The following is a 25,149-nucleotide window of genomic DNA, read 5'->3' as shown; positions in this document are numbered from 1 at the left end:
ACAGAGAGGGATAGGTTTGGGACACAAGATTTAGAGGCAAACACAGAGATGAGGCGTTCAGCTTTTTCACATGCGGAGTCATACTGTAGGCATATTTGTCATGAAAAAAAAATTCGTGTATTTTTTTTGTTAAAAGCAAAAACTCACTTGATTTTGTAAGAAGGTATCATAAGCTTTAAAAAAAATTAGGGTGGCATTTTTTCTGAACATTCTAACGGCCTGAAATCCAAGATGGCCGCCACCGTAGCAAAACGCCCTAAATTTGACGCTAAAATTAACTTAATGTGGTTTAAATATATTTGTTTTCAGCATGAACTGCTTGGAACTTGTATATAGAGGTGACTATAATAACAATAACTTCCACCTGACTACTAATCTTTTTATTTTGCACAATTTCAGACAGAGGCTGCCTTTTTTATTTCAACATGGCGGCCGGAAAATTGACGTTCGAATCCAATCACCGGCAGCAGTTTGTTCGCTTTATAGTGTTAAGGTTCCACTTGTCCATTTTATGGTGTACTAACATATTCTTTTCTTCTTTTGCAGGCTGCAAGTACCCACAGCAACCATCACTCAGGATAACATAGCTTAGAGACCTTAGATTAACCAAAATGGCAGAGTCTTCATCTAACAAGAAGTCAAAAACGGTGGATTTTGAACTATGCTTTATTTGCCAGTTGAGCAGCAAGCAAACAGATTATACAAACGATGTGCTTCGTCCTTCTTTGCCTTCAGTAGAGAAAGTAATTACAACAACTGATGTTCGATGTTCATATGGGGAAACAGAATTCTCTACATTAAAGAATCGCATAAAAGGTTTGTCAGCCCATGAACTGTTACAGAATGGTTTTTCATACCACAAGACATGTTATAAGGATCTCACACATAAAACATGCATTGAACGAGCCAAGACCCGATATGAGAAAGGACAAGCGACAGGCAGCGTCAGTTATATAAAACAGAAGACAAAAGGACGACCGAAAAAATCTGATGCTGCATCTACAAGTGCTTCCACATCACAGCGATCTACCAGAAGTCAGGCTTTCGACAAGGAGATGTGTGTCATTTGTCAGGAAGACAAAGCAGACAAATTGCACGACGTCTCAACTGAAAACATGGGAGCTCAGCTCAAAGCCATTGGTCAACAAACAGACAGAAAACTTTTGAAAGTTAGACTGAGCAATGTTGTAGGCTCATCTGATCTTCTTACAGCAGTTGCTGAGGACATGAAGTATCACCTTCTATGCTTATTGCTTAGGCCATGCAAAACGAGACATAGAAAAAGCTAACAGACCTCCAAAACAGCATGTTCATCTTGCACAGTTAGTGTCTGACCTGGAGATGCTCGACATGGTGGAAACTGAAATCAATGACCCATCTAACAGTTCAGCTTTGAATATGAACGACATTGAACAATCATATGTTGGTTTGCTAGAAGCCAATGGGTTCCCTTTACCCGACAATCCGCGATACAAACCATACTTAAAGCAACTGATTTTGGACAACATCGCTGATGTGCACTTCACCAGGCCTCCAGACAAAACCAAACCTGAGCAAGTACTTTCTACAAAATCCAAGGAAACCCTGTTAGCTGGTGCGTTGGCCTCCGATACAAAAGACCTAAGAGAAGATGTGAAAGTCCTTCTGAAAGCATCTAAAATACTGAGAAGAGACATTGCAAGCGCAACCCCGTGGAAATTCGAAGGAACATTTGATAATTATGAACCACCTGCTTTGCTTCAACTCCTCTGCAAGCTTGCTATCCAAGGTTTACATCATGTTAAAACAATCAGCAGGGCCGAATCTATGAACCAAAGTGCATCTGTGCTGGCACAACATTTCGTATGTGCATACAAGTCTGATCGGCAGGTCACCTATGAAACAAAACATGAAGATGTCACTTTCAAACACCGCACTGAGACTCCCCTTACCGTCGGCTTAGCTCTGGGTGTGCACAAAAACACCAGGTCCAAGGCCCTTGTGGAGACATTAGGCAAACTAGACCTCACTGTCCCGTACAACAAGGTAATGGAAATAGAGACTGCCGTCGCAAATGCTGTTCTTGAAAGGATAAAATCCATGGGAGGAATTTATCGACCACCTTGGTTGGTTAACGACATGTTTGTTTGGTTTGCACTGGACAACATAGATTTTCTCGAATCCACGCCTTGTGGCATGAACACACTCCATGGCACTGCCACCGCTATATATCAGACTGCATCTGACAAATCCCCAGCAACACCACTTGATATCGATCGGTCATCAAGGTCTCAAACATTAGAGGAGGCTATTCCATGTGAAATACTATCATGTGACAAACCAATACCAACAAACAAAAAGTGTGTTTGCACACTGAATTCCTGCAAGTCCAGCTCACAGTCAAACAAAGAGAAGGATATGGCATGGATTATTGGCTGTTTGGACTTCAACGAAAGTGAAGTTGAAGTAAAATCAAGCTCTACTTCTCCAGGAACATGGGGCGCCTTCAACTCTCTGTTGTCTCCATCTGGTTCCAAGACAAACGTTGCCCTTGTACCACCACTAATACGATTGCCACCAACAGAGTATGACACCCTGTTCACAGGTCTGATGAGAGCACGTGCTATCGCCACTCATGTCATGGGACCAGAATCTATCACAGTCGTGACTCTTGATCTTCAGCTATACGACATGGCCATGAAGTTGTGGATGGAGCGTGAGGACATCAAGAAGCAGTTCTTGTTTCGACCTGGCGAGCTGCACATCGTCTTCTGGGCACTGGCTGCCATGGGTAAATATGTGGAAGGGAGTGGTATTGACTAAGCATGGGTCGAAGCTGGACTTTACTCACCTACAACCGTAAGACAAATACTCTACGGAAAACACATGTATCGAGCACTGGAAGCTCATACAGTTACCTTGCTTGCTTTGTACAGTTTGTACTTCCGAAAGTTCCTGCAACTTCAGCCTGATGAAGAAGCTTTCTTGAAGGAAACATCCACTCTTTTGGGAGAAGCCTATCAGTAAGACATCAATACAGATTCAGGAAGCAGACACAAACTCATTGATGCCGTTAAAAAAACAATCGAAATGTTCGAATCCAGGGACATTTCTATGACATTCACAAAATTATAATTCACTTGATATCCATTGTTAAAAATACTAAATGAAAGCCAGGCATTTAATCAGTATGACTTTTTGCATCTTCCTGTTTAAACGATTTAAGAGATTGAACAGTAATTCAAGTATTTCATTTTATTTAGATCTGTTTGTTGGCTTGTTAATTATGTATTCTTTGTGAAAAATACATGTCTTTAAATAGATACTTTGTTTGTAATTACATGCGAAGGGAGAAGGTATAGTTTACATTGCGGGTGCGCGGTGGCCATTTTGGAATTTGGCATGTAGATCATACATATAACATAAATTGGATGATTCCAGTCGATTCCTGGTCTCAGAAAACATATATTTAGACACTTTATTTGTAATTGTATCACATGTACTCACGAAGATATCGCATTATTAGTGTTCGGTGGCCATTTTGGACGCCATCTTGGATTTCATAGTCTTAGAATGTTCAGAAAAAATGCCACCCTAATTTTTTTTAAAGCTTATGATACCTTCTTACAAAATCAATTGAGTTTTTGCTTTTAACAAAAAAAATACACGAAATTCCAAATATGCCTATACTATCAGCCGTGTGGCCATTTGAGGTGAGGGAGGGGATGGAGGGGGAACAAACACCAGAAACAGATTTGACCAGACGCCACCAGGATTTGGAAGAGGGAGACAGATAAGAGAGTTCAGTCCTGAGAACGGAGAGATATTGTTTCCTGGCTCTCCTGAGGGTGGACACACACTTGTTTCGGGCTTTGTGAAAGGAAATGAGATTTCCTTCCGTTGGATTTGCTTTCCAGGAGATGAAAGCAAGTTGTTTCTGGGCAATAGCCTCACCACAAGATCCCGTGTACCATGGACGGGAGGAAGGGTATGACAACTGAAGACGAGATGGGAAAAATATGTGCATGAGAGAGAGCAATTTACTTTGGAAGAATTCCCAGGATGAGTTGATGTCAGAGGCGGTAGAGATGGGAGACCAGTCCAGATGATTGATGGCTGCTTGAAGACTGTGCCAGTTGGCCTGAGTGAAATGCCAGACTCGCCGACGCTGAGGAGGCTCTCTGAGAATGGTCAGAGAGATGTCCACTTTAACAAGCACATGATCAGAAGAGCCGATTGGAGCAGAAGAAGAGCAGCAGACATTTTCAGGGAAGTTAGTCATAACCAAGTCCAGAAGAGAAGATGCTCCGTTGACTGAAATCCGGGTCGGGAATTTGACAGATTGTGTCAGTCCCAGTGAGTCACAGAAGTCCTTTGCTGAAGAGCCATGGCTGGTGAGAGAGGTACCCACACCCAGCCAACTGGCATGGTGACAGTTGAAATCACCACATATGAGGAAGAGAGAGTTGGGATGGGTAGATAGAAGTTGGTCCATATTCTCAGACAGCGAGATGTAGATGGAGTCATCACTGTTTGGTGGACGGTACAACACACATATGAACAAAAGGTGGGAGCGAAGGGGAAGCCGTAGCCAAAGGTATTCCTGGGGGTGAGGTGGAGAGAGGGCAGTGCAGGGCGAGTGAGGAAGAGAGTTTTTTAATAAAGATAGCAACCCCACCTCCAGGACGAGGCTCAGGTCTATCATACCGGAGGAGGGAGTAACCTGGGAGAGATACCAAGGAATCAGAGACATCATGAAGGAGGAAAGTTTCTGTTAAGCAGATCACGTCTGGTTTGTCAGAAGCAACCTGTATGGAGAGATCAGACAAGTTTGAGCGAAGGCCCCGGATGTTTGAGGTCCATACTGTTAAGGAAGAGGAAGGGGGAGCATCGGATACAGAACGGGGGGGGGGGGGGAGCGGTAGGGTAAGATGTGGAAGAGGAGGAAGAGGTAGCTGTTGAAGGTGTGTCAGAGATTACAGAATAGCTTGGAGAAAGGGAAGAATGGGGCGGACAAAAGGTTTGATGGTGATTAGGAGAGGCGCAGTGAGGTGTTATTTGATGAGGGGGAAGAGCGAGGCAGAAGGTTGAGGGAGATGAAGGTGAAAGTTGGAAGGGGGAAGAAGCGGGGAGGACGCTTTGAGGAGGAGGGGTGAGAGGGGAGTCTAGGAGGGGAGGAGCGAGGGAGAGTCTCGGAGGGGAGGGGTGTGGGGTGAGATTTGAAAGGAATGGGTGATGGGGAAGATTTGAAAGAGATGGGTGATGGGGATGATTTGGAGGGGAGGGGCAAGGGGGTAGATTTAGAGGGGAGGGGTGATGGGGAAGTTTTGGAGGGGAGGGGTGATGGGGAAGTTTTGGAGGGAAGGGGTGATGGGGAAGATTTGGAGGGGAGGGGCAAGGGGGAAGATTTGAAAGGGATGGGTGATGGGGAAGATTTGGAGGGGAGGGGCAAGGGGGAAAATTTGAAAGAGATGGGTGATGGGGAAGATTTGGAGGGGAGGGGCAAAGGGGTAGATTTGGAGGGGAGGGGTGATGGGGAAGTTTTGAAGGGGAGGGGTGATGGGGAAGATTTGGAGTGAAGGGGTGATGGGGAAGTTTTGGAGGGAAGGGGTGATGGGGAAGATTTGGAGGGGAGGGGTGATGGGGAAGATTTGGAGGGGAGGGGTGAGATTTGATTTTGAAAAGTGTACGATTAATGGGAAACGAACATTTATTGCAAAATGAATTTCTTGAGATATTCGAGTCAAAAATACGTTTGAGGACGCTGGAGGGAGGATGGAGTGCTGGAGAGTTTAGGGAATGAATGAAAGATGCACTATAAGAGATGGAATTTTTTTTTGGAATGAATAGATTTGGTGAGCAATCGAAAGCATCCTTTTATAGAAGAAGAAGAAAAAGGTGTTATAGAATATGACAGAATACAGGTCTTCAGGGGACAGATTAGACATTTTTGAACAACGTGATCACGTGATCACAAACAACGTGGTCGAAGAACGAACGAACAAATAAGAACGAATAAACGAATAAGAACAGAAGCAAATTTTTTTTTTTTTTTTTTTTTTTTTTTGAGGAGATTTTAAAACAAGGAAGTATGGGGTGAAAAGACCGGGAAAATCAGAGACCAGAAAGTAATTGCAGCGCGATCGGAGAACCGCTGAGACAAAAACAACGCCTCAAGCCAAGGTCGGACACGGTAGCCTAGTACTACACTTAGGCCTCAGAATACGCGATACGAAAGACCGACGATTCTGTACACAGGTATGAAAAACCAACACCAAGAATACTATTAAAGACACCCCAATAGGTACATACACCGAGAGAAAGATACAGTTTCGACAAAAACACAATTGTGAAAAGTTACTTAACTTCGAAAGCGAGCGCGCATGGACAGCTTTGAAGAGACGAGACCTCCAATCTTGTGCATGCGCAGATCAACTATGTAACCATCCAATCTAGAATGAGCAGCACTTACTACTGGATGATCCAATCTCGAATGAGCAGCACTTACTACCTTACCATACAATCCAGAATGAGCAGCACTTACTACCTAACCATCCAATCTAGAATGAGCAGCACTTACTACCGGACAATCAAATCGAGAATGAGCAGCACTTACTACCTGACCATCCAATCTAGAATGAGCAGCACTTACAACCGGACGATCCAATCTAGAATGAGCAGCACATACTACGTAACCATTGTTACGTGCTCTTCGCCAAACCCCGGTCACGGTGTACTTCCGAGCCCCGAGAGGAGTCACGGCAGAAAAATGTGTTATTCTGTATGTCAAAGATCAATGGTGAAACCACACCAATTGTTACCAACCAACAAGTATTGTATTAAGATCACACAAGAATAACAGTACAACAACAATAGTAATCAATTGTACAACCAATATATATTTCCTATGATGGTACCATCAGGTTCGTACAATATAACTCACTGTGCTCCAAGTGAGCGAAAAGAAGAACATTCCCAATGTCTCGTTCCCGGCTTCAAGCCAAAGTTGGTTCCAGCTTCAAGCCAAAGTCGATTCACTCCAGTGATCGTCCATACGATGTCGTATCGAGACCAGAATCCCGTTGGGTTGACAGTCACAGTGACGCTGCCAAAGCTGCGCAAAGGTGCCCTCAAGGCGACTGGGAAATCACACCTTCGGGTATGGACGTTCCACGGCTCGCAATCGGCAACCCGCAGATTTCCCACTCAAAAGCCACGTTACACACACACACACACACACACACACACACACACACACACACACACACACACACACACACACACACACATACCAGATTAACGTCTGAATGCGGTGAAAATGGTTGAAGCGATGTGAAAAACCTTGAGCGAAGCACAAATCCTGCGCGAGATAAAAATGGCCGACGGCCCGTTCTCGTGGCGTAACTGCACTCTGATGATTCTCTCCGGAATCGACCGCAAAACCTGTCACGCAGGTTTATCTGTCACAGCGATGACAACTCTGTCGCAGGAATCCCTTTCCCGGGAAACCCAAAGTTCACTCGTGACCCTCGTTTGCCAATCGTTCGCTCCAGACCCCGAAGCAGCTCGGCTTCTTGTCCGACTCACTCGCTACGCCTTCTCTTCCTCCTCTTCCTCTTCCTCGTCGTCTGGTTCCGGTTTCATTTAAAACATTAACTTTTTTACCTTTTGAAAATAATTATCTCTATTTCCCTTGAACGACAACAATAATAGTACATGGAATCAAAAATGTTTACAGTGGATGAAAACCACAACAACGGAAGTGACGAATCCGTAACACCATCCAATCTAGAATGAGCATCACTTGCTACCAGACGATCCAATCTAGAATGAGCAGCACATACTATGTAACCATCCAATCTAGAATGAGCAGCACTTGCTACAGGACGATCCAATCGAGAATGAGCAGCACATACTATGTAACCATCCAATCTAGAATGAGCAGCACTTACTACCGGCCGAACCAATTAGAATGAGCAGCACAGACTATGTAACCATCCAATCTAGAATGAGCAGCACTTGCTACCGGACGATCCAATCTAGAATGAGCAGTACATACTATGTAACCATCCAATCGAGAATGAGCAGCACTTACTACCTAACCATCCAATCTAGAATGAGCAGCACTGACTACCGGACGATCCAATCGAGAATGAGCAGCACATACTATGCAACTATCCAATCTAGAATGAGCATCACTTACTACCTGACCATTCAATCTAGAATGAGCAGCACTTACTACCTGACCATTCAATCTAGAATGAGCAGCACTTAATACCAGACGATCCAATCGAGAATGAGCAGTACACACTACCTGACCATCCAATCTAGAATGAGCAGCACTTAATACCTGACCATTCAATCTAGAATGAGCAGCACTAACTACCTGACCATTCAATCTAGAATGAACAGCACTTAATACCTGACCATTCAATCTCGAATGAGCAGCACTAACTACCTGACCATCCAATCTAGAATGAGCAGCACTTAATACCTGACCATCCAATCTAGAATGAGCAGCGCTTACTACCTGACCATTCAATCTAGAATGAGCAGCACTTACTACCTGACCATTCAATCAAGCGTGATGAAAGAAAAGAAAGAATTGTGACTGGATATAATACTCAGGTACAAAAATGAAAAGATAGCATTGTTTGCTAATTGAGGGTCAGTACCCATACGACTTTGGGCTAAATAAGATGGAAATAATAATAATAATAATAAAGGAGTCTTATATAGACCCATCATGCAGAGTAAACTACCCTCATGGCGCTTTACATTATCATGCGAACGCACACACAACGCACACACACACACAAACATACACACACACAGACACACCTTCACTCTTGCCCTATTCCTCTCCCTCCCCATTCAAAACCCACAGATGTGTACTCCTCCTCCCCTCCCTCCCCCGCACATGTACACAGACATACTCTCGCTCTCTGTCCCACCTCAAACCAAAGGGAAAACAGGACTTAGACTTTGAAAGACTTGTGAAACAGATAGGTTTTGAGGGAGGTTTTAAAGGCAGGAAGAGAGTCAACATGTCGAACAGAGTAAGGCAGGTCATTCCAGAGCAGAGGTGCAGCAAAGGAAAAGGATTTTTCGCCAAACGACTTGGTGCTTGGATCAGGAAAATAGCTGAATAATAGGACCTGAAAAATGAAGTCAAGAGAAGTTGTTGTTGAAGTTGAAGTAGAACTGCGACATGGAAGTTGATCATTGTGCCAATGATCATTTTAGCGATAGGAGTGATAACGAAGAACCTCACTGAGATATTAATAACTATCCCGGGGAATATCACTGCAATTGAACTACAGTTAGAGGCTGTCTGGGGTTCAGTGATGACCCTGAAAAGAACCTACGGAGCAAAAATATGAGAACAAAACTTCAATCCTTCACCCATGAATCGAGACCAAAACGGAGGTGGATGCTTCGAGTCTTGGAGGACTCCGGTTCACCTTCTGAAACCTGATCATGTATGGAGATAACAACCAATGTGAGAAATGCTCATTCTTCCTGCATCAGTGGCATTGTGTCATATTGCACACAGGGGTTGAAGTTTGCTACTTCACTTGAAGATATTATGTTGCTGTAATAAGCCATATGGAGTAGAGAAGAGGCTTGACTCGATTGAGATCATTCAAGTAGGCTTTACTCAGCAAGAACTGAACAACCTGTAACAACAGATGTAAAGATAGGCCTGTCGCATTTGACAAGCATAATAATGCAACAAGCATAATAATTAATAGGCCTACTGTAATTATCACACACGTCTCGAGTAGCCATCTTGAAAATCGTAATGATTATGGGTAATGGGGGGACCCGGAAATGTATATAGCCCGTGATGCTGTTGTTGATAAAAGGGGAAGGTCGAGAGCTTACGGTACATGGGATTTGAACGACAATCTATGACATTCTCTCCCTCTTAAAAGAAGAAACTAGTAAGTCCTACAAATCCAGGTGATCAGGTGTTTTTCTATCACGCCCCGATCTGCGCGGTACAGGTGCATGACGGACATTCTTTGAGGTGCTTTCAACCTCTGAGAAACCGGCTGCATCTTAATTTCCAGTCCTGAGCTGATTGGGTGGCGGAACCCCCCAGATTCCGTCCATGACTCGTTCAGGCGGTTTATGTACAGGAGGATCTATACCACCAGAGTTGTGGACCTCACCACATGTTGCCAGGTCACGCAGAGCCACAGTTGTCTCTTTACCACCAGGGTAACGCACATGAGCATACTGAGGGTTTGCCTCAAACAGTTCCATCTCCTTGATGAGTGGGTCATACTTTGATTGTCGCACATAACGTTTCAAGAGAACAGGCCCAGGTGAGGAAAGCCATGTCGGAATTGAACAGCCACTTGTAGACAGACGCTGATAATTGAATGAACGCTCGTGTGGAGTAACATTGGAAGCAGTCCAGAGTCGTGAACGTATAGAATGTAACACGCCTTACAGAACGTCCTCCCATTGAGGACAAGGAAAGGCGAATGGGAAATGAGAGAACTCATCTATCACAGTAAGCAAGTCGTGGTTAGCCGTAGATGATGGTAAGGGCCCCTTGAAATATATACTGAGTCTTTCAAAGGATTGTGTAGCTTTTATCAAATGTGACTGTTACGGTCGTGGAATCGTGGTTTGCACTCGGCACACACTGGACAGGAGGCCATTACCTTCTTCACATCCTCAACAGAGAAGGGAAGATTCTGAGTTCTTATGAAATGTATCATCCTTGTGATGCCCGGGTGACAGACAGAATTGTGTAGATTGATCAATGTGTCCGTGCTGATTGCTGAGCAGTATGCTCTGGATAATGTGTCTGCCACTATTTTCTCGCTCCCAGGTCGGAACTGTATGTCGAAGTTGTAACAGGCAAGCTCGATCCTCCTTCTTTGTATTTTATCATTCTTGATCTTGCCCGATTGTTTGGAGCCGAATATGAAGGCTACAGACTTCTGATCGGTGATCAGGGTGAAGTGGCGCCAAGTCAGATTGTGTCGCTATTTGTGCAATGATTCAACAATAGCATAGGTCTCTTTCTCCACTGAAGAATGTTTGCGTTCATTCGCATTCAGTGTCCTAGAGAAAAATGCCACGGGTCTTCCAGCCTGATTCAGAGTGGCGGAGATCACATTGTCTGAAGCATCCGTCTCAACAACAAATGGGACAGATTCATCGATAGAATGAACCACTGATTTCTCCACCTCTGCTTTTCGATCTTTGAAAGCTTGTTGGGCTGCATTCGACAAAGGAAAATAACGAACCTAAACAAGGGGGCTGACCTTCTCCGAGTAGTTAACAATCCACTGAGAGTAGTACGAAAACATGACTAGTGCTCGACGCAGAGACCTCATATCCACTGGAAGGGGAAGATCCTAGAGTGGTCGAAGTCTCTCTGGGTCAGGCCTAATTAACCCATTTGGGATTGTATATCCCAGGAGATCAACTGCGGCTACAGAGAATGAGCATTTATCAGGGTTGAAGGTCGAGTTGAATTTCTTGGCAGCATCGAGAAACTTGTCAAGATTAGCGTCATGCTGTTCCTTACTTTTGCCACATGCAGTAATGTTATCCAGGTAAGCATAGGTATCAGAAAGTTCATTGTCGGCAATAAACTGATCTATCACCTGTTGGAAACATGAGACTCCGTTTGTCACCCCGAATGAAATTCTGCGAAATTAATACAACTGCCCGCATGCCTCCAAAGGCAGTATATGGTTTGTCTTTATCTCCGATAGGGAACTGGTGGTAAGCGGACTTCAGATCGATAGTACTGTATAGTTGCTACTGCGCTACCTTGTTGACCAATTCACCTATCTTAGACAGTGGGTAGGCATCTAGTTGAGTGAAGCGGTTGACGGTCTGTGAATAATCAATTACCATCTGCCTTTTGTGTCGCTCATTTGTTGTAACTACCACTTGAGCTCGCCAGGGCGAGGTGCTGGGCTCGATGATGCCCTCTTTGAGCAACCTTCTTGTTTCTAACTCAATGAAACAGCTGTCTGGTGCACTGTACTTTATTGACCTAACAGCAATAGGCTTACAGACGGGAGTGAGATTGGAAAAAAGCGGTGGAGGAGGTCCAGTGAGGGTAGCTAGCGCACAGACAGAGACCGGTGGTTTGTCTCCCCCAAACTGCACAATAACACTATCATGATGTTTCATGAAATCCTGGCCTAGGATTACATCACTGCAAAGGTCAGGTAAGATGGAAAGTTGAACATTACTGCATGTACTACCCTTCAGCTCAAGGTTTACTAAACAATGACCAGCTATTCCAGTCAAAAATGAGGGAGATGCCATTGATACTGTACCTGTCCCAGGGTGCACACAAGGTTTGTATGCATTAACCAGCCTCTGGCACACAAAACATTCCGAGCTCCCAGTATCCAAAAGTGCTCCACACTTGTTACCATTCACAAGCACGTTAACTGTTGCCTTGGATAGGTTATCTACCAATGCGGTGGACATTGTGGCGAGGATGGGGGTGTGGAGCATAACAGCAGCCCCCGGCCAGATGATCTACATACCTTAGCAAAATGTCCTGTTTTCCCGCATTTATTACATACAGAATCCCGAGCGGGACAAACTGGTCGAGAGTGTCGAAAGTTACCACAGAAAAAGCACTTCTGTTGCTTTCCAGCAGCAGCGACTACTTGAGAGTCATCTGGACGAGTATGTTGGCAAGTCCTCGTTTCGGCTTCGGCAGTAGGTCTATCGACCGAAGAAGAAGTAACCACGTTCAGGGGTGTTACAGGTGCCGTATATGACTCATAACACCTCTGCGCTTGATCGAGAGTCCGAGCCTGGTCAAATGCTATCGCGAGATCCAATGTTATATTCTCGAGGAGCCGTTGGCGAATGACATGGGACTGCTATTCACTTTTGAAGGCATCCCAGATGGACTCCTCCTTATGTTTCTCAGCAGTGACAGCCTTGTAATTACAGTCTCCACTCAAATGCTTCAATGCCTGCAGGTATTCATTAATAGTTTCTCCTGGTTGCTGTCGATGACTCGCTAATAGGTGCCGTGCATAGACTTCATTCTTTGGTCTTGCGTACATGTTTCGTAAGGTCTGTATGGCAGTGTCACAGTCTTCACAGTCAGCGATAAACTCATACACACTTGGAGCAACATAGTTTATGGGCATAGTTGGCTTCAAGGTCCATGATGCTCAATTGCTCTCAAGAAGTTGTCGAACGTCTTGTACCAGTGGTTCCATTCCTTTGCAGCACTGCTCGAATTTGGGTTTGCTTCAAACCATTCAGTACATAATAATTTGTCCATCATGAAATTATTGCTGAGTAAATTGTAATAAGCCAAAGGGAGTATAGAAGAAGCTTGACTCGATTGGAATCATTCAAGTAGGCTTTATTCAGCAAGAACTGAACAACCTGTAACAACAGATATAAAGATCGGCCCGTCACATTTGACAAGCATAATAATGCAACAAGCATAATAATTAATAGGCCTACAGTAATTATCACACACGTCTCCAGTAGCCATCTTGAAAATTGTAATGATTATGGGTAATGGGGGGAACCGGAAATATATATAGCCCGTGATGCTGTTGTTGTTGTTGTTGTTAAAAGGGGAAGGTCGATAGCTTACAGTACACGGGATTTGAACAACAATCTATGACAGTTGCCAAATTATAGGGTTGCCAATTGAGCCGAGCCAGATTGTATGTGAATTGCTTCTGCAACGTGTGGAAGTGTAACTCAGTGTAACTCATTGGTTGGAACTGGTAACGAACCAAGGTACGAGCAGGTGGTCGTAAGAATGTCAGGAATGCATCTCGCCCTGTCGAAGCTGGGAGTCCTGTTGTGTAGCTTTAGCACGACCCCGGGTTAACACACATTCCCAAGCCCGTACTATTGTCTTTCATCGGGATGCAAAGAGGATGAAGCAAATTCCCAGCAGGGAGGAGCGAGTTGGTGCCAGGAAGGCGAGCAGGATGACTGAGTAACATTGCTGCAGAGAAGGGATTACGATTTCAGCGCACAGAGGATTAACTGAAGTTTGCCCATATAAACAGAAGAGACTTTGAGTCAAGGAGCACTCATCCTCAGAAGCCCTGCCCGACGGAATGAACGCGTACCACGAGTACGGCGCTGCGGAGAAGACATCGGCCACGAAAGAGGGACTGTCAGGATAGAGTTACCTGGTCCATTGAGTTAAACGGTAGTTATTTGGTATTGGAATGAAGTGAACAACCAGTTAATAAAGTCTGGAACTTTGTAAACCTGTGACATCATTGGAGTCTTGAGTCTCACAACACTTCCACGACAATCTGGAGGCACCGCTGGATTTCGAGTGGACTTCGCCAAGGTAAGCATGGCGTCTTGGGGATGGTCCATTATGAAATACGAACCTGTGTTTAATTCTGAACATGGTGGAGGAGGTGGTGGAGGAGGTTGCTCCAAGACAGCTTCCCGCGATATAGGTAACATGCCGTGATATAGGTAACATAACGACAATCCAAGGAGTGTAAACGTATTTTTGTCACGACCGTCCGAGGTAAAAGTCACGGATGGAACGTTTTAAATGATTCTATTATTCGTGTGTTTGCGAGGATGCGTACGTTATACGCTGGGTGTTAAGAGCCTTACTCTGGTCTGCAGGCAAATCGGCTCATGAAGTGCACCATGAGGCGATTTGTTTGCCGGTTCGGTAAGGTTCGGTAAGGTCCGTACACGTGTACAATCGTGTACACCCGTTTTAAATAAATAAATAAATAATTTTTTTTCAGTTTTCCCACCATGTCTAAAACTCGTTTGATCAACGTATAAATTAATGACAGACAACGCCATCTCATGCCGGTCCAAAAATATTGTGAAAGATGGCGATTGGATGAAAATTGCATACCGACACTCCCTCACTGTCCCTCATTGTCCCTCATTTCCATTCCGGCTACCTGTCTCTCGTTCCCATTGGCGGACGCTTTGCGAGAAGCAAAGCGTTTGTGTGAACCCTCAAGCTCAACCTAAATTGAACTTGTTGGTGCAGTGGTGTTGTTTTTGTGTTTTCTCTTCTTCCGTGCTCGCAGATTTGGTTGGTACATATATTTTTATTGAAAGGTGAAAGATTTATCTGCGATTAAGCTTCAAAATATAAAAAATTGATCTGCTTGGTGTTAGTTTAAGGGCTGTTCCAAATTTATCCTGGTTAAACACCAAAATCTGTATCAAATTTTGTCCAGGTCCATCACTAAGCTTTTGAGACATTCTTCACGCTTAATGAGAGAGAGATAACACAGAGAGAGAGACAGAGAGAGAGAGACAGACAGAGAGATAGACAGACAGAGAGATAGACAGACAGAGAGAGACAGACAGAGAGAGAGAGACAGACAGACAGAGAGAGAGACAGACAGAGAGAACCACAGACAGAGAGAGAGAGATAGACAGACAGAGAGAGAGATAGACAGAGAGATAGACAGACAGAGAGAGACAGACAGAGAGAGAGAGACAGACAGACAGAGAGAGACAGACAGAGAGAACCACAGACAGAGAGAGAGAGATAGACAGACAGAGAGAGAGAGATAGACAGACAGAGAGAGATAGACAGACAGAGAGAGACAGACAGAGAGAGAGAGACAGACAGAAAGAGAGAGAGATAGACAGAGAGAGAGACAGAGAGAGAGAGAGACAGACAGAGAGAGACATAGACAGACAGAAAGACAGAAAGAGAGACAGACAGAGAGAGAACATTTTTGGGAACGTTTTGGGAACATTCAAATGTTGGGTTTTGCTGACGTTTCCACAACGTCGCTACAACGTTTCACTTTCGTTGTTGCAACGTTTTGCTCCAACGTTTTGGGAACATTCAAATGTTGGGTTTTGCTGACGTTTCCACAACGTCGCTACAACGTTTCACTTTCGTTGTTGCAACGTTTTGCTCCAACGTTTTGGGAACATTCAAATGTTGGGTTTTGCTGACGTTTCCACAACGTCGCTACAACGTCTCACTTTCGTTGTTGCAACGTTTTGCTCCAACGTTTTGGGAACATTCAAATGTTGGGTTTTGCTGACGTTTCCACAACGTCGCTACAACGTTTCACTTTCGTTGTTGCAACGTTTTGCTCCAACGTTTTGGGGACACTCAAATGTTAAGTAAATTGGATAAGAATTCACGAATTATTTAATTATTAGCGATTAATGAAGTACTTATTTAATTAATTACATTTCTTATTACATTACAGTAATTACATTACAGTAATTACATTACAATAATTACCTGAGGTAATTACAGTAATTACAGTTCCGGTAATTACAGTAATTGCAGTAATCATTACAGTAATTACAGTAATCTTATTACAGTAATTACATTACATTAACTCAGGCACCTTTTGAGTAAGGAAGCTGATATTTGGACATGACACTGACCAAGTGATGTGGCTGTCAAGGAAAATTTTGATTTATTGATTAATCATTTAATAAATTAACTCGTTGATTTATAAATGACTTATTTAATTAAAATTCCTCAGATACATCTTCGGATGAAATACATGCAGACTGGTTATGCTATGAGCCAATTGATTAAGGAAAATATTTTGTGATGGCCATATTGGCAATTTCGTGGCCATATTTGTGGCAACTCAGTTAGTGCCACTGCACCTTTAAAATGCATCCCTGCGTTCATTTTTCGATCGATTGAGTTGAAATTTTGAACAATCGGATCTGGACTGTCGTTGTTAACGACTCTAGCATGCACCCGTCCAATCAGGATGGAGCGGTATGGCCCCCGGATCATCACTGCCCGCAGTTTTAATTAGTTTTACTTTTTCTCTTGGTCATATAATTTTGAAGACATGCATGTCATGATATAGGAAATGTTTGTTCTGTTGAACGGAATAAATGTTGTTTATTTATTTATGTGGGTGTGTATTTTTGTGTATTTTGTATATATTTTCACGGCTAATTCCAGTTAACATCCTGCAAAATTTGCTCGTTTTTCTGGCCGAGTCGAAATTGCGTTGAGTTCCTATGGCATGCGCCATTAAAAGCGCTGTGTAATGTTTGAGCTCCCTTTATTTCGTTTTGGTCATGCGGATGAGCAGACAAAGTGACGAATGCTGCGGCTGGAGCAGTAGAAGCGATGTTTTTTTAATTGAAACGATGTAATTTAATTAAAAGTGGGAGGGGGCAACACCACGCATACCTCTTTTAAGGTGTGTATAAACCCTGGAATATTTCAGCAATCAATACAATGCTGAAACTATGTAAGTTAATTTAATGAGTAATTTAATGAGTAATTTAATGAGTAATTTAATGAGTAATTAAAAGTGGGAGGGGGCAACACCACACATACCTCTTTTAAGGTGTGTATAAACCCTGGAATATTTCGGCAATCAATACAATGCTGAAACTATGTAAGTTAATTTAATGAGTAATTTAATGAGTAATTTAATGAGTAATTTAATGAGTAATTAAAAGTGGGAGGGGGCAACACCACGCATACCTCTTTTAAGGTGTGTATAAACCCTGGAATAAACGTGGGAGGGGGCAACACCACAAAGCATACCTCTTTTAAGGTGTGTATAAACCCTGGAATATTTCAGCAATCAATACGATGCTGAAATGATGTAATTTACTGTGTAAGATGGTCGACCTTGGGTTTGTTTGGGTTTTGTTGTTTATTTTTGTGGGTGTGTATTTTTGGGTATTTTGTATATATTTTCACGGCTAATTCCAGTTAACATCCTGCAAAATTTGCTCGTTTTTCTGGCCGAGTCGAAATTGCGTTGAGTTCCTATGGCATGCGCCATTAAAAGCGCTGTGTAATGGTTGAGCTCCCTTTATTTCGTTTTGGTCACGCGGATGAGCAAACAAAATGACGAATGCTGCGGCTGGAGCAGTAGAAGCGATTTTTTAATTGTTCAATGATTATTCGATATTGTTATGACTTATTGTCAATAGGTATACTAAGTGGCCATGAGGTAGCCTGTTGCTATGTACAGTTTTATTCTATTGTTGATTATACCACATAGCTGTGGTGATAAAGGAAATGTTCGTTTTAAATAGATGATTATGATAGGACCATGACTATAAAATCATGATGATTATTATGAATGATATCATAGGGTTCAAATGCAGAATGATTGCATGAACTTGGGAAAGAACTTTCAAGCCCTATGGGATAAATTGGGTGTTACAAGCGATGGAGTTTCAAAATTTTGCATGATTGAAGGAATTTTACAGTCTTATTTCAGGAGTTTTACGAAATTTATATTGCCAAGAGATTTGGGTACTATTAAAAGAAAAATGATGAGATATTTTTCCCAAAGAACTTTAATATCTGCCATCCATTTTGGCGGTCTCACGAATGAAGGATGAGTTGCCTTTAGTGGTTGCAAAGAAAATTTGTGGAGACCAGGCAAAATGGAAAAATAGGTCAGATATGACCCTAGGACAGAACAGTGATTCGTCAATTGACATGAGGTATGAACCAGAGGTGACGACTGATGAGCTTCGATCTCAGTCAATAGATGGACCTGTCCTGACATCATTGGGGAAAGGGCTTATGCAAGGAGTCATCCAAAATGATTAATTTGATTTATTGATGAATATTGATAAATTAATTGAAATTGAATAATTGAATTGAACTGAATAAATTTAATTGAATAAATTTAACTGAATAAATTGAACTGAATAAATTGAATTGAATATATTGATTGTTTGATTGATGAAAATGCAGTCTCAAGAAAGAAGCTTTGATATCTTTGTGAGATATTATCAATGTGAAGACAACCTTGGAAAATTGAGCAAGGTGGTGAGTTTATATATAGATATATATGTGCGGTTACCATTGTGTGATTTCCCCTTCAACAGAGCGGACACCTGAGGATTCACCCATTTCATACTGACCCTCTGGCTCATCTGCAAATACTGATCTGTGAGATTGGATTGTGCAAAAGCCACAGGTGAGAGAGATTCTCTGGAAATCACCGTTTGAACAGGTGGAGAGATCCTTCCTGGAGGTACGAGTGAAGCTTTAGAGGAACAAACTACAACACATCCAACGCTACTTTGATAAAAGGCAGAATGGGAAATGGAGCCTGCAAGAATACACAAGGACAACCAGAGATTCCACAAAAAGGTACTTGTACACATCATATGTACGACCGTTATGGTGCCGAAGCTATAAGGCAGGTCGAGAATTGGTATTTGTGGACAAAGGGACATGATGAGGAGTTTCCAAGAGATGGTACATTTGAGCGAAGTCGATTGGAAAGATTGGAACAAAGATTGAAAGCCAGGAAGAGACAGAATCTAACGGTAGACTGGCTTGCATTCCATCTTTGGGATGGTGAATCCAGACAACGGGAACAGCAAGAACGGATAACGGATCTAGAACTTAAAATAAAAAGGATACAGGATACAGTGGAGGAGACAAATGCACAACTGCCCTCAAAATTAGGAATGAAAGTGACAGTTGTCCCATCTGATTTCCAGTTGTCTCCCCAAAAAGGACGGTACAGAGAATTTTTTCGTGTTTCAGGAGATAACGAGAGATTGCAGTGGCAACTCAGGGATGTAGAGATGCAGCCCAGCAATACAAGTGCACAGGTGCACAGACCAGGCAACGACAGAAACCGGTGTTTCAAGTGTGGACGGCTGGGACATTGGAAAAGAGGATGTCCGTATACCAAAAGGAAGACAAGTTCATAGGGTAAACCAAGATCAAGGGTACCAGTGCTGACCGATACCTCAGACAATGATTAGGCCTTCATTGCGACAAATCCCAAATGACGATTGGCCTCAACAAATTAGATTACTGGACAAACATGAATAACTGTCGATGATTCTTGGGTCTGAAAAGTTTTCGGAGCAAGAATTATTCATTTTTCTTTTGCTTGTAAGCAAATTGATAAAATTAATTGATCAAATGCCGAAATTGGATCTTTTATGTTGGGCACAAAATTTTAAATTTACAAAGTTTGGAACAATTGCTTTGCAATTTTTTTTGGCAAACCAAGTGACAAGAGTCACATCATGATCAGGTGGGAATTTCGGACTATTGTTCCGCACGATTGATAGGTCAGTGGTCGACTGACATACAAATGGGTGGGTAGTCAAATTTGGATAAATTATTGTGGGAACTGAAAGGGTAATGTCAATGTGATGTCATAGGGGTTTTCTAAGAATAAACCTTTTGGTCCATTTGTGTATTAGCGCTTATAAAATTGAAGGACAAATTTGGAGAAATTGAAATAAAGTTGACACCCATCCGGATCTGTAAATAAGGGTTCCAACGCAAACAAATACGCATAATGCATGTGTGTGTGGGTATTTTGTGTGTCAGTGTTTTTGTTTTTGTGTATCAATCTTACAAGATTGTTGACACCGACAGTGTGCCTTGTCTGAAAATAGATAGTTCCATGGGGATGGGATCGCATATCGAGAGAATTCGTAAAATAAAAAATAGAAATATAATTTGATTATGAAAATTATCACTTTTGTCAAGGGAGATGGAGAATAAAGATTTGATTTGCTGAGTTATGAGCAGCTATTCATTAATAGTAAAAATTGGAAGTAATCTTGGGATTCCATTGTGATAGAATTTATATGAGAATCAAAGCTATTTATGGATATGAGCTTCATAAAAAATGTGGGAGTACAAAATTAGCCAAATTTTGGAGAGGTCTTACGCTGACTTCCCAGAGTACTCTGCTCACGGATTTTATATATATATATACTTGAATTTTATCAGAATATAAATTGGGCTGTATGTATGGATGTGTATAAGGCATAGATGATATGGGAAAATAGTAAAGGAAATTTTGCTGGTTTGAACTATTGTGAGTTTTGAGTTCTGGAGTTCAAGCAAAGTCACTGGTTAACAGATGAGAATGGATAGTAAATAAATTCTTCGATGCTGGGTAAATTAAGTACGATATTACTAAGACTTATGAGAGCTATTGTTCTTCCTTACAGCAGTGCGAAATTATTGGGAAAAAAAAAAAATATATATATATATTAGATCCAACATAATGAATCTATAAATGAATGTCAGAGGGATAATATCCTCAATTTGTACTAATTATTTGATTGTGGGTAAAGGAATTAATTTATCATAGTGGATTGTTAACAGCAGCCTGAAAATGTCCTGAGAGTGCATCCATGTAATCAGAAATCCCAGATTTGTTTTTACAAACAACATTTTGGTAGAGGTCTTGTGTGGACGAGCACTTCCTTGGTAGATAAAAAACGGTACTGCATGCTGGCAGCCACTTTTGCGGCCAGTTAGGCCAAACAAATTGAGAGGAAATTGTAGTTAAATACGTAAGTTACACATGGCTATTTGTAAAAAGGAAATTTGTTGAGATGGGAAACATTTTTCGAAGGTTTATTAAAGTGTTATAATATGACATGTGGCAAGGCAAACTATTGGATGGGAAAATTAGATCTGGTTATAGAATAAATTTATTGACCCCTTGAAGTTAATTCTTCGAATCATTGTTTCACTGGCATTTTTTGTTCACATTGGAAATAGTTTGGTAGAGCTTTGTTTAAAACCTTTGGTTGCGGTATCTTGGAACGAAATGATAAACCATAGGAGATTGATAAGAATAGAAAAAAAAAAAAATGGACCCAAAATAGAAAGTTGGATTCATGCCTCTCATTGCAAGCAAGCACATGGGGCTAAGGTGGACGATCCCACAGAAAATGAGGCTGCACCTAGCAGCCCAGCAGAACATTCAGTGGCAGATAAATGATAGTCGTGATTTACAGTCATTTGAATTACATTTTAACACCCCTTGCATTGATAAACATTACATTTTCAACATGTGATATTCCTACTTGGGATAGTGACATTTATTTGCCTACATGACATACAATTACCTGCTGATATTAATACAACATGAGTGAAAAAATGTATCACAACTACACTCATGATCAGGGGATTGAGTTCAACCCCGGGAGATAGGGGGATCAGGGTAAGACAAATAATCTGATTTATGTTACATATTAAGGGATTTTCTTTATTTACCTTTTAGGAAGCTTGTTAGTTTGGTATATAATGTTGAATGTCATCGACATATAATTATGTCATAGGTATGAATATATACAAGGAGTAGCAGACTTTTGTTGGTTTCGTAGTTATATTGGCAATTGTTTTAGTGGTGGCTTGCTTGAAAGCCTTAGTGACGGTGTGTTTGAATAAGGTAACCAACAACACGATGATAACGCATGAAGTGACAAATGAGGAAAGAAATGTGGAACCACAAGAGGAAGACTTTTATGGCGACATAAATACTGAGATTAAAAGATTAAATCAAGTGATGTTGCAAATGAATACAGTAGAATTAAGATAATGGCATAACGACAATGTTATGAGTTGTGTCAATTACAAGATCAGTGAACTCATATCACCACGAGTGACACACTGTTAAAAAAAAAAAAAAAAAAAAAAAAGGGGGAAAAGGAAAAGGGGAAAAGGAAAAGTGGGGAGGAATTATGGTAATAATACATTATGCTTAATTTGTTGGTTTAGGAAAATTTTTGGTGGGAATTAGATATTCCTGTTTGTGATTGTAATCATATACAATTTATTTTCTTAGAGTAGTGCTAAAATACCTGCGCGAGTTAATTTTGAACTATATTAACCTGAAAGCAATTGTGGATGCTATTCTTAGTTTAGTAGTCAAATACATACCTGATTGAATATTACTTGTGTGACGCATATAAATGAATATAACTTTTTGAATGTTGTAAGGGAAAACAACAAATTGTTGAATGTGAAACTGTCGGAAGATATACATAATTATGCTGATTTCATGGTAAGATGTACCCTATCTGATTCAGTGTGTGTGGAAAGCAGATTCAGATGTGACTGAGCATAAGGATAAGACGAGATCACATTTGAAGGGGGTGCTAACGGAATTGGGAAGACGTTCGAGAAAGAAAATTTGTGGCTAAAAAAATGAAGTTAATCGTGGCATACACCCTCTTTCTCAAAGAATGATGAAGACATTCTCCCGTGTAACTTGGAGATGGATGCTTACCTTCACCAAGGAAATTTATGTGACCATTTGCCTGGATCACACTGCAACATATGAAAGAAAGGCAATCACTTACTCTTGTTCGAAGGCTTCGAACATTCATCACATCAGAAGTTGCAGGACAACGACATTTTACCTGCAACCTCTGTGAAATGCGGGGACATATGTTATTACTTCACCAACGTCCGGGGAACCAGCATGTAGCTGCAAAAAACGGCTGTGCCCTTGTCACAACAGCTGTGCACGATTCTGCTGGTTGCTCCTGGTGTGGACCATGAATGACCTGAACACCATGGTCCCAACATCATTGTGGATGCATCCGGCATCCCTGTTCCACATCTTGCTGGCCAATCAACATTACACCAACACTTGCTGCCCACTCATAATGAGGGAGGAGGCAAGTCGACTACAACTGGACGAAGGCCTTGTTCAAGGAATCATTATGGTTCACAGCAAGAGTGGCAAGAATGCTACATGGAGAGCAGGGTCAGTCTATGACTCCGCACCGTTACCACAACAGCGAAATCCTACACGAAGTAGTGCAGGTGTTTATAAAGACAGAAGAAAATGTTTCATACCTGAATTCAAACACAAGTGATCAGCCCTTCCTTTCAAACAAAGAATCAACGTTTGTTTGGAGGGAAACGTTTTTGCCAGATGTTGCAGATGCCTTAAAAACTTGAAAATGGTGAAGCAAAATTGTTGTATCTTGGTGATGGTGAAGTGTTGTTTTACAAAGATATTTGTGATGCAAATGAAATAGATTGAATTAACAATATGGAAGGAGTCAATGACCAACGAAATGTTTTGTGATCAGAGTCTTGCAGGATGACGGTGTATGCCTAAGGAAATTGTATTGATGTTTACTTGTAGTGATTGATTGTTTACTTATATTGATGTTTAGATTAATGGTTAATATAAACAAAAAACAAAAAGATGAGGGAATTGTGGAAGTGTAACTCAGTGTAACTCATTGGTTGGAACTGGTAATGAACCAAGGTACGAGCAGGTGGTCGTAAGAATGTCAGGAATGCATCTCGCCCTGTTGAAGCTGGGAGTCCTGTTGTGTAGCTTTAGCACGACCCCGGGCTAACACACATTCCCAAGCCCGTACTATTGTCTTTCATCGGGATGCAAAAGGGATGAAGCAAATTCCCAGCAGGGAGGAGCGAGTTGGTGCCAGGAAGGCGAGCAGGATGACTGAGTAACATTGCTGCGGAGAAGGGATTACGATTTCAGCGCACAGAGGATTAACTGAAGTTTGCCCATATAAACAGAAGAGACTTTGAGTCAAGGAGCACTCATCCTCAGAAGCCCTGCCCGACGGAATGAATGCGTACCACGAGTACGGCGCTGCGGAGAAGACATCGGCCACGAAAGAGGGACTATCAGGATAGAGTTACCTGGTCCATTGAGTTAAACGGTAGTTATTTGGTATTGGAATGAAGTGAACAACCAGTTAATAAAGTCTGGAACTTTGTAAACCTGTGACATCATTGGAGTCTTGAGTCTCACAACACTTCCACGACAATCGGTAGACGTAAACTGTGTGTGTTGACTGCTATTGACCTTGCATGGGGTACATGCTTGGGGCCTCTGTGGTGCACACTTCTGTCTATGCTGTTGCTGGTGACGCACGAACTAGTGATGAAACCGGTCCGTGGTTGAGGGGGCTAGGCATGTAGCATTTAGATTTTCATATACGTATGTGCTATTTGTGAATGTCTGCAGCTGAAGCGGCACTCAGGCAGAGTTTAAACAGGAAAAAGCCTGATGCAGCTTTTCTTAGTTACTTTATGTAGCTTTCTTCAATATATACTAATATAGAATTGCTGTCTAGTTACCTGCGATTTGTTACAGGTGGACAAGAGCTTCACATGGTTTATGTTGGGGATCGATTTTTGAAATGTTCACCCATGGGTGGGGTATCTGCTCAGCTCGTTCTGATATACCTATGGCGGAGGGCGACATGGATGAGAGGTGTTTTAGCAGCGCATTAAATGCGTGTTTTTCAATCGCCCGTAACCGGATTTTGATGCAGTTTTCGACGACTGTGTGCTCGTTCTTGTTGCATGAAGTATGATAGCTTTCATTGGCATTGGGCCAAAAATTTGTCTGTTTCTGGTTAGAAGCCACAAAACACAGGATTGGTTTTGAT

The 25,149-nt window shown here is 42.1% G+C and overlaps 1 pseudogene; it reads right to left on the bottom strand.

Moving 5' to 3' along the window:
* Positions 1-2,942: 2,942 nt before the first annotated feature.
* LOC144893971 (uncharacterized) lies at positions 2,943-12,456 on the bottom strand (annotated as a pseudogene).
* Positions 12,457-25,149: the final 12,693 nt, after the last annotated feature.

Source organism: Myxine glutinosa, chromosome 10, assembly GCF_964187855.1.
Source record: "Myxine glutinosa chromosome 10, kmMyxGlut1.1, whole genome shotgun sequence".
In the NCBI taxonomy this organism is placed as follows: Eukaryota; Metazoa; Chordata; class Myxini; order Myxiniformes; family Myxinidae; genus Myxine; species Myxine glutinosa.
Note: the sequence above shows the minus strand (reverse complement) of the source record. Positions and strands in the feature narration are given on the sequence as shown.